The sequence below is a fragment of the Olea europaea genome, chromosome 16 (assembly GCF_002742605.1).
Source record: "Olea europaea var. sylvestris chromosome 16, O_europaea_v1, whole genome shotgun sequence".
In the NCBI taxonomy this organism is placed as follows: domain Eukaryota; kingdom Viridiplantae; phylum Streptophyta; class Magnoliopsida; order Lamiales; family Oleaceae; genus Olea; species Olea europaea.
In genome coordinates this window covers 5,521,974-5,532,393 of record NC_036252.1, presented here as the reverse complement: position 1 = coordinate 5,532,393, position 10,420 = coordinate 5,521,974, and positions in this window count along the sequence as shown.

Here is a 10,420-nt window from a genome sequence, read left to right as displayed (position 1 = left end):
CAATTGTTGCCATGTTTGAACAGAGTTCGCTGGCAAGTTGATGAACCAGGAGAAAGCTACTTCTGTTAACGAACTAGGAAAAAGTCTCATTTTATGGTAATCAGTTATATCACCACTTTGCAATGTGAATCGCCCTATGTGTTCTAGAGTGGACACTTCTCCTAAACCGGTAAACAGCGAGAATTCTGGCACTTTGTATCCTCTAGGCCATGGATATGCTTGATCTACCCAATCAGGATATGGCTTTGTGTACGTCGGCCTAATGACGGGACGCACCCCAAAAGCCATCTGATCCTGTACGATTTCCATAATCTGGTTCCTCAACATGACGTTGGGGTCATATGGAATTCCTACAGGTTGGTTAACCGGTTGGTTTGCATGAGGCCTGATGTTTGGTCCTTGATTGGCAACAAAATTACCATGATTAGGACCATTACCATTAGCCTGAACATCTATTCCCTCGTTACCACGTGGAATATTCTGTCCATTTGTTTAGGACATTATCTCTCACGTTTGGATTACCCCCCAAGTTAGGCATACCACTACTATTGCTTTGATTTGGTACTGTAGTACCCCCTTGGTTTGAAGTAGAGGGAGCAAAAAGTGGTTCTACCCCTTGACTCGGATTGGGAACTGAAGGATTATGTCCTACAATTGTCCTAGTTTGAAAGTGACTTGTAAGAGGTATAGCCGATTGACATATCTGGCCCACTAACTTGTTCATTGTTTCATTCAACGTCTTTAGTTGTTTGGCCATGTTGTCATAGTGTACATTCCCATTTTGTGTAAATCTTTCCATATTATGAATACTTCGAAGATTTACCTGTTCAACGACGTCTTGCGTGAGTTCTCTGAGTAATGCACGCATGGTTCGAGGACTCAACTCCGTCATTGGTTCGTAACGACTGTTACTGCTCTGATTTTGTCCATCTGTTCGTGGAGAGGCATGCTGCTCCTCATATCGCTCGATTACAGACTGAATTCCTCCATGACTTGCTGCTTCCTTATCGGATCTCTGAGGCATATTGTTTCCCCTTTTGTATTTTCAACACCTAACACCACTGTCCCACTGGGCGTGCCAAATTGTTTTGTGCGGGTTAGTCGCTAACAATTAAAAAGGGTCAGATGATTGTGTAAGGGATAAACCTCTTGAGACAAAGTCCCAAAAGGGGTGTTCTTTTATTGGCGATGACTTTACAATTGGAAACGAAAAACAATGTGCCTCCAAGGGGCGCAAGCACACGAGTTACTGAAAGAAAAGTGTTTAAGTCTAAAAACTAAGGAAATGAAAATTACATATTCTCTGTTCGAGAGTTTTGGATTCGGTCCCTTGCTTCTATGTCCTTTCTCCTTTTTATACTTCATAGACGATCTCTTTGTGATTAACTACTCTAAAAACTGCTTGATCGTCCTATAACTACCCACTTTCTTCGTAGTGGCCATTTTGTCATGAAAACTCCCTTTTAACTGCTGCCATTACCTTTCATCGTTCAACCGCTTTCGATTGAATTCCTTGAATCGTGGAACGTGATAAGGCTGCTTTAACAACTGCTTTGATAACTGCATTTCTTGATAACCACGACGCTTTATGTCTGTTGATACTTTGGGCGACTTGAAGGTTTGGGCGAGAATAGAGTAACAGCTCTGGGCGACCGTATGACACTCTATTCGTTCAGATTCTGGGCGACTTGCAAACTTGGGCGATGGCGTTACTGCATCCTTGGGCCTCCTTATTTGGGCCTTCACCTTGATTTGTTCGATTGGACTTCATTCTTTGGGCTATCTGATTTGGGGATCCTCCAATTGGGCTTTACTTCTTGGGTTGTTCGATTTGTGCTGAATTTTTATGTGTTAACAGCTCCCCTATCCTCTACAGGCCATTATTACCTGAAAGGGAATGTTGACGGGAAGGCAACCGGCCTCATCAACCAATCGAAGGAGAGATCAGTGGCTTGACGTCTGAGCTTGACACTGTAACTGATTTGATTGACACGACATAATTCCGGTTGAAAACCTCCTATAAATAGTGGGAAATAGTTCCTTTTCAGTGAGAGGGGAAAAAAAGAGACTCACACATTGTACGATTTGGCTTTCTATGATTAAGAAAAAGGCGTCATCTTTCTTAAAGTTGGCTCAAGAATAGTCTCTACAATTTTTTACGTCAACAACATTCACACCACATATTTTAATAAATATAATATTTAATTAATGGCATTAACCTTTATTCATTGTTACATTTACATCATTAACATTTATGATCATATTCTTATGTTTCATTGACTATTGCATTTTTCTACTTGCTTAAAAATATGAAACGCAAATATATTTTTTCTAATCCATTAAAAAAAAATTGAACAGAAATCATCATAAGGAGTAAATTGTTTTAATTTGAACCTAAGAATGCGATAAAAATGTTACGAACATAAATGTAATAATAAGTTAAGGTTATGCATATTTCATGCAATTAAAATGTGGTGTAGTTATTAAAATAGACGGTGTAAATATATTTTGTTGGAAAAATAATAGAGTGATGACTTTAAAAAACAAAACAAAGTTATCAGCATTATCAGAAATTGAACAAAATAACGGCAAGAAAACGAAGAAAAATATTACGCAAAGATAACGCAAAATATGCAACAAAGATAATGCCAAATGAAATGGATGCAAAAGTCGAGGTAAGAGATGAACTCTTTGTCCTTAGATTGTCTTTACCCACAACGGTACCTATGGATAATGACAATCAACTCCTAAAATACAACGACTATTTTCTTGTGTTAGTACCACTCCGAAACACAAGATCAGCGAACCAAAAAATGAAATTTGTACTCCTTTTTGAATGAACAAAAGAAAATCAGAATTTATGCAAATTTTATGGAGTTTTTTGGTAGAGAAAGAGAAAATAATGTTTATGTTGTTAAAGATAGAAAGATTATTTAGAATTATATTTTCTTTTAGTGTAGGATTATTTACTTTAGTCATTGATTGTGTAATTTTTCCTTTTCCAATTATTTGTAACCATATAAATAGGGCTCTCTCTACATTGTAATATTCACAAGACCATTAATAATAAAATTCCTATTATTATTCTTATCATGGTATCAGAGCGGGTTCGAACCTAAACGAACCTCCGAATTGCATTTTCGGTGAGCGACCTTGTGCTGCTCGCCCGGCAAAATAAAACTAGCCAAATTTTTTTTCCTGTGCAAGTCTTTTTCTGCTTCTTCTTCATAAACGTAACTTTTGTGTCTTCCTTTGTAGCAAAAATCCAAACAAATTCAAATTTGCTTCCATCCAGTTTTCTCATCAAATTTTCCACAAAATTATGTGTAATCATGAGATCCAAACTCTGGCGGTAAAAGGAGGCACCGTTTCCCCACCAAAATTTTTGTCACTGCTGGACAAAATTTTTTGTTCATATTTTTCCGAATAAGCTACATACTGAGGTTTACGAAAATCAGATTCTGCTCCAGATTGCAACACCACATGCATACTGAAGTTATAAATCAGAGACTGCTCCTGTCGGATCCATCTGAACCATACAAGGAATTACAGAAATTTCCTATGGCAGAAATCGAAAGTTATTGTATATGACGTCGTGAGATTCATGTGCGCCGCTCAATCTAGATTGTTTTGAGGTGTGGTCGGTGGTGTCGAATGGTGGATGGTTGCTGTAGGGCTCCGGGGTACTTTTAAGTATAGCTTTGTCAAACCAACCATTTTCCATTTTAACCATAAAAATCTAACATTCACCACAATAGCCATTTCTTGTGTAAAAGACTAAAATGCCATTAAATGAGTTATATAATTACAAAAATAGAAATATGGTAAAAAGACAAAAATATCCTTAAGTTACAAATAAAAATCCAAACAAGGCTCAATTGAAATTTGAAAATGAAGTCAGTCTTTTCATCAGTTTACTCTAACACGATAAAAACTCTTCCATTTGTCATCCACTTCAACCTCAAAATTTCATAAACTTATCAGTTATCAACCTCAATAGAAAAATTTAGTTAAATTTCAGCACTTCAATTCGGTAAGTATCTTTTCGTAGTATTTAATTTTATTTTTATTGAAATCGTATATTTTTTTTAAATGGTAGAAAAAATAATATTAGAGTCAAAGTTCAGGCCGGCACCGATCAGACGTCGGAACGACGATTTAACGACGGTCCGGACCATCCGGACCGTCCGCAACGGACGGTCCGGACTGTCCGGACCGCCCGTTGCCGACGGTCCGGATTCCGTTTGCAGACTCCCCCGCCCCTCGATTCTGATAATTTTTTCTGATATTTTTAATTCGTAATGCAGATATGGCAAAAGCGTGTGTCCCAATCTGTTATTTCGGCGAATATCATAGGGCTCCTATGGTTGGAGCTTAATGGGTATTTAATTGGGCTTTGATTGTGAGTAATTGGGCTCTTGTGTTGGTGATTGTTTTAATTGGGCCAAGAAAATTTCCTCATTATTTGGGCTGCTTTAGTAAGAATTTTGGAAGCAATGCCGAAATAGAGTCCATTCTATTTTTCAAAATTGTTTAAAAAAAATTGTTTTTGGGGGGTCGGTATCCTGAACTTTACCGGCTCCCCCTGCCTCTTGAAAAAAAAAAGAGGTTTTCTTTGAAAAACAAAATTTTTGGAGATTTTGTACCTTGCATTTTATCGGCACTTCCACTGCCTCTTAAACAACCTAGAGATTTTTTCTTCTGTTTAAAAAAAATGAAGATTTGATTGGTCAAACTCAATATTCGACACCATATTGAGTTTGAGAGGAGGGTGTTAAAGATAGAAAGATTATTTAGAATTATATTTCCTTTTAGTGTAGGATTACTTACCTTAGTCATTGATTGTGTAATTTTTCCTTTTACATTATTTCCTTTTCCAATTATTTGTAACCCTATAAATAGAGCTCTCTCTACATTGTAATATTCACAAGACCATCAATAATAAAATTCCTATTATTATTCTTAACATATGCTATAATTACATATCATTGGGATGAAGAAATGGAAATCATATTGTGAGTGAAAAGACACTGTCCAAAACTTGCAATCTTTGCCAAGGGTCGCAGTTTTTGCTGTTACTCACTTGTCACCTTTGCATCGCTCAAGCATAAAAAATAGTGAGCCCGTTGCTTGAGCGACAGTCTCAATGCTTGAGCGCTAGGCGAGCGGCGAAATTTGTTGATTTTCCGGTCAGTTTTTCCTCTCTTTCTTCTCAATTTTAGATTGCAATTTCTCATTCATTTAAAATTGATTTTGAGATCCCAAATATATCACAACGATCTACTCGATGAGTAGAGCAAGTTAGTTTATTTATATTTGTAATTTAACTATCGAATCAAGTTCGAACATCTGATCGAAATTGACACGAAAATCACTTTTCCCATATTCTATACTTAAACCAATTTCAACATATTTAATCTATGAAAAACATAAGTATCACCATTCACTTTTATGTCGCGTTATCTACATGGATGTTGTCTGCTAAAGCCTTTTGTATGTCATAATTTGTGGATTTTAACAAATGTATTAATAAAAAGTGTTTTAAAAATATAAATAATTAGAAATGTGTAAATAAAAACAATATTTAATCAACTGATTTGCTTTGAAAACTTTCTATCAAACGTAATCTTAGTACTAACTCCCCCTTCCCGCTTTTGCCTCTAAACTTAACTTCATTGTCTACAAAATGCAGAGTTATTGTAGTTGTATGAGAAAAAAGATAACACCTCGCTGGCAAACGCGTTAGAGGTAGTAGTAGATTTTTGGAATTGGTGTAGAATTTTTGGGAAGATAATTTGTCAATGGTTGATCTCCATTATTTAAAAATTCTTTTTTTTTTCCTATATCACCAAGCTCATTTTTAACAAAAATAGGGTTCAAACATAGGCTGGATTTTTATTTATTTTTAATTGAGATGGGGCATTCCCATAAGAAGCTACTATTTTTTAAGTGACGATATGTAAGTGACAATATGAAATTGTTATTTTCAAAGAGGACATTTAGTTCACGTGAACATTTAACAGCCAATTTGGATGGCTGTGGATAAAAATGAAACATTGGTATAGGGATTTTTAATATAAAATTATGTTACTTGTACATGAAAATAGTACATAAGGGATTACATAAAATGATGTGGAAAAAAAATATTGAATAAAAAAGTTGGCTGTGTTTTAAACTGACAAATGATAGATTGACATGTGGTATTATGTAATCTATTATATAAAATTTGATGTACATGTAGAAAGATCATTTTGTATAAGAGTTTGTTTGAATACATTTTATTGTAAAAATGTATTTTTGAATAGTAGATTGATGGATAATGCGTGATTGAAAAATAAAGAAGAGTTTTGAATTTATGTGTAATATCATTTTATTGAATAATTGAGGTTGAAAAGAAGCGAGAGAAAAATGTAATTTGAAAACAAGGGCTTTTTTTTTTCTTTTTTCTTTTTTGGCTAAAATGAAAAGATAGGTCCTTAATCCACATGAAGTGAATATTGAAGGAATAAAAAGTGCAAAAATCCCTTAAAAGACGTGAAAAATAAAAAGTGACGGATACATGAATAACATGGATTGAATTGAAAAAGTTATTTAACAATCGACACAGCTATGCAAAATTAAACGAACATAGATAGAGGGTACTGGGTGAAAGTTTCCACGATAATACTTTTTGTTGTTAGCATTTTTACTAATAATAATTTGACATTCACGAAAAATGATGATAAGATTTTTTAAGTATAATTGAAATGACCCCCAAGTTTAATTCAAGATTAAAAAACAGACATGATAGTTATCATTGTACTAATCACAAAATTCAAAATAATTTATAATGAAGTTGGCAAGTGAGACCGAAAGTGCAATCATTTAAAAAGTTGGAGAAGCAAATATTTTATAGTGATAATTTTTGTACGTTCGATATAAGTCATGAATATAGATATTTGATCAACAAGTGAAGTTAAAATAGAAAAATTAATTTTAGGATTCTTGAAGGCAAATATTTCAAGATAATGACCATTTGCTGAATATTATGTTCTACAAATACTTGAACATTATACACGAGATTTAAGAAATCAATGATATGATAATGGTTATAATATGAAATGAAAACAGAGTTGTGTATGTAAAAGAGTCATTTCAAAAAAATTCAAGGGATAATTGCAACCATGTTTCAAAAATTTTCAAAATTTTGCATGTTTTATACAATATTTGATTTTTAGCAGAGTTGGTCCTAAATCTTATAAACTCGTGTGACGAAAGATTTATCAACAATTTCTGTCTAAAAATTCGTTAGTTGACCAAAAATCAATGTTTAAACATAATTTGATAAGTTTTTTAAAAAGGTGAAACATACTTTTATTAATTAAAAATGGTGATTTGTATGAAAGTTCAAAATCTTTAAAATTTTACAACAAAAACTCCAAAACTTTTAAGGAATGTGTACGGAAGGACCTCAACAATTTCAATTTAAAAATCTAAGAGTCAACAAAAATATTCATTTTTTCTGAAAGGACCTAAACGATTTCAATTTAAAAATCTGTGAGTTAACAAAAATATTCATTTTTTCTGATTTACACAATCACCCAACTCCGGCGTTTAACCCCTAATCCACTTGTCGGGTATTTTGGTAAGTGATGTTCAAATAACCCTCAGACAATGATAAAAAATCAAGGCTCGTTTATCTTCATAGGCTATAAGCCTATGATTGAAGAATATTAATAAATGGAAAAATTTCATAAGTAAGAGATTATGTATAGCATATTTCAAAATTAAAAAAACAAGTTTCAAACTTCAAAAATCATATTTTTATCAAAATTTATTTATTATTAAATTAATTGATTAAATATATTTAGATCACATATCTATATAATTTGGTCATAAATTAACAATTTAATTAGTCACTTATTTTTTTTGGTCACAAATCAAAATTTTTTGTAATAAATTATTTTACGATCACAATTCAAAAATTTTGTAGGCCACAGTTTCTTCATTAGCCATGGATTAATTTTTAGTCACATTTTATCAAATTATCGGTCACAACTTATTTTTCGTTCACAAATCAAAAAAATTATAAGTCGCATTATTTTTCAATCACGAATAAAAAAATTTGTAGGTCACAGATCACAAATATTATAGGTTACAACTTATTAGATAATCAAAAATTATTAATTTTTTAAGTAACAAATTATTTCTTGCTCACAATTTATTTTTTTCACAGGTCACATATTATTTATTGATCACAAATTAATCGATTTAATAGTCACAATTAACTAAATAATCTGTGACCCCACCAACGACAACCACCGCCTCCAACAGCACCTCCACCACTGTTGCCGCTAGAACCACCACCACAACCACCACACTGAAAAACAAACCACTAAATAGTGTCACCCATGCCATCCCACACACAATCCACCATCCACAACAACCATCGCTACCACCGACCACCGCAAATCGCCACCAACACTTGGGGCAACCACTGTCTCTAACAGCACCACCGCAATTGTCGTCGCCAAAACTACCACCACAGATCCACCATCATCACCACAAATCCACCAAACCGCATCCCTCCAAGATCCACCATCATCACCATAACCCAACATCGTACCTCAACCGCCATCGATCACCGCACCTCGCCAGATCTACCACTGCAGCCCACCGTCAAACACCACCTATCGCTAGAGCCACCATCTAACAACCATTAGAAAAAAAACCCACCGCAGTCGCCATCAACCACTGCAGTCCATTGTCAAACACCACCTATCGCTAGAGCCACCGTCCAACAGCCATTTGTCAAAAAAAAAAAAAAACCACTGATTCACGCCCTGGCAAAGCTCAATGTGTCACTAGATCAACACGGCGACGACGGCTGCTTTATCTGGCCAACGATTAAGCTTCTTCTGGTCGACGACGTCATGAATGGTTGTTGTTTGAGGGAGGAAAGATGGTGAAGAAATGGAGAACATTGGTGGTCGGGGGAAAGAAGACAACGAGAGAGAGAGAAAATGGTAGGGTTTGGGATAAAAAATGTATATTTAATATTTATAGTTAAATATGCTAATATCTGATTTTAGAAATATTAAAGTTCCCATCTGATTTCAAAATTCATGATTTTAATGGTAGGATTTTGTGTAATTACCACTTAATAAATTCACACCACAATTGATATAGCCCAATCCTGTTGGGTATTTAGAAGAAATCAGCCCATTGGGCTAAGTGCTCAATACCCGATTTTGGAGAAAATTTGAAAAAGGGATTCCTATATATTTTTCTTACATGAAGATAGATACGGCTGCACTATCCTTGTCTTTGGTAAAAAGTTTCAGTTTTCTTGAATTCTATCTTGCCAAAAATTTGGAAATTTTGTTTGTCCCTTTGCCTATAAATTGAAGTTTCTTGGCCTCACTTTATACACACAAAAAGAACGGTTCTTGCCTTTGTAACCAAAACCGTCCCTTGCCTATGTGACCAGAAATTGGCCTCTTGGTTTGTGCATTCTGCCTTCCATTTCTTGCCTTTGTGTGTGCCTCTATATCTGTGACTGTAAGTCTCCAATTTGATGATACCTTTGTGGTATTGGATTGATTTTCTAAGCCGAAATAAAAGGAGAATTCATCGTTCTTTAATTCTTCTTTTTAGTTTTGATTTCCTTTCTATTTTTCTTGCAAATTTCATAACTAACATAATTGATTTGTTCAATTGTAGGTGGAATTATCTCAACATCACTCATTGGTAAATGTTGGGATCCTTCACGTTTTCTGTAATCTTGAAATCGAGAATTAAAACAAAAATAAAAAATTAATTCAAAATCTAAAATTAAAAATTGAAACGAAAACCAAACGATACCTTAAATTTTCTAAATGGAGTAAATGTTATGGTAAATATTAAAATTTACATACCCTGCTATTTTGTGCTTGGAAAAGATATATGAAAATGACCTATTTTCTAGTATTCTTGACAATACACAATTTTTCAATTAAGGACATGCTCGGTAGTGATTATGAGAATTGATTTTTTGATTGTTAGTGATAAAAGTGGTCCCACTTGTGAATGAAGAAGTTAAAAAGACGACTAAAATGGTGATATAACAGTAAAAAAAATTGATTTTTTGGGGTTGAAAAATTGTTACCGAACCAAGGCTAAAGCTTAACAAACACTATAACTACAACTATAAATATTAATCAAAAGCATAATTAACATTAATTTACAAAAAATTATACCCTTGTTTAATTTCCATTCTTCCAAAAATTCATTTTTTCAAAATTTATTTTCAATCACACATTTTTTAATAAAAAAATATTACGCGTAAATTCAAAACTTTTCTTTAATTTTTAACCATATATTTTTCATCAATTTGCTATTCAAAATTCATTATTTCCTCCAAAATTGGAATAAGTCCTTGTTTGTTAATGAATAATGAAGA